The sequence below is a fragment of the Mus pahari genome, chromosome 16 (genome assembly GCF_900095145.1).
Source record: "Mus pahari chromosome 16, PAHARI_EIJ_v1.1, whole genome shotgun sequence".
Lineage (NCBI taxonomy): Eukaryota > Metazoa > Chordata > Mammalia > Rodentia > Muridae > Mus > Mus pahari.
The window spans coordinates 57,277,128-57,278,275 of record NC_034605.1 but is presented as its reverse complement, the minus strand read 5'-3'; the positions used below and the strand labels follow the sequence as shown (position 1 = coordinate 57,278,275).

General features: G+C 38.6%; 1 protein-coding gene across 1 annotated transcript in view; it reads right to left on the bottom strand.

The window, feature by feature from the left end:
• The window catches only part of Simc1 (SUMO interacting motifs containing 1), a 49,681-nt gene that overhangs the window by 23,897 nt on the left and 24,636 nt on the right, over nucleotides 1-1,148 (bottom strand).

Genomic DNA, 1,148 nt, shown 5'->3' with positions numbered 1-1,148 from the left:
AAAAAAAAAAAAAAAGAAATGTTAATATAGATAAGAAAACTTGAGCATGTTGTCTTGCTGAAAGAATGAATACCACTTTCTTCCGTCTCCCTTCCTCCCTTTCCTTTTCCTCTTTGAGAGAGTATCACATGGCCCAGGTTGATATGGAATTTACTGTTTGTAGTGGAGACTGGTCTTGAACTCTTGAACCTCTAGCCTCCAGCTCCCAAGCACTTAAATTATAGGCATGTACCACCATGCATGGCTTTTAACCATTACATCTATAAATGGCAAAACCAATAACAAATACATAGGTTTAAAAAGAAATTCTAATTATTAAAAAAATTTAAATGGTCATGTATAAAAAGGCAATTGGGAAGGGAATACATGGAATTATTTATAATAAATGTTGTCTGAGCCGGGCGTGGTGGCGCATGCCTTTAATCCCAGCACTGAGGAGGCAGAGGCAGGCGGATTTCTGAGTTCGAGGCCAGTCTGGTCTACAAAGTGAGTTCCAGGACAGCCAGAGCTATACAGACAGACCCTGTCTCGAAAAAAAACAAAACAAAAACAAACAAAAAACAATAAATGCTGTCTGAGAGCTCGATGGCTGACTTTAATCACATTAGACAGTCCCTTTTTAAAAAGATTCATTCTCATTTTATGTATGCACATGTCTAGGTGTAGAAATGTGCCTGTGAGTGTGACGCCTGCAGAGAAAGAATGCCTTTTTGACTTTTACATTTTACATATTTCCTGTGTGTGTGTTTATGAGTCCAAGTGCATACCATAACTGCAGGGTCAAAGGACAGTTTATGGGAGCTTCCATCACTAGGGTCCGGGCCATAGAATACAAGTTGTCAGGCTTGGCAGCAAGTGCCACTGCCTCCTGAGCCACTCTGCTGGCCTGGAACCACTTAAAGCAAATGTCAAGGTTGAGGGTGAGGTTCTGGATAACAGAAAGGTTTCATGCTGTGAGACTGTAACATTTCTGTCTATATATAGTTAATTAGGTTCTCATAGGTCAATGAAAACAAATGGGAAATGGTAACCTCATTAAAGTCTTGTTTTTTTAAAAAACAAAATTTTTTTTAGATTTATTTATTTATTTATTATATGTAAGTACACTGTAGCTGTCTTCAGACACTCCAGAAGAGGGAGTCAGATCT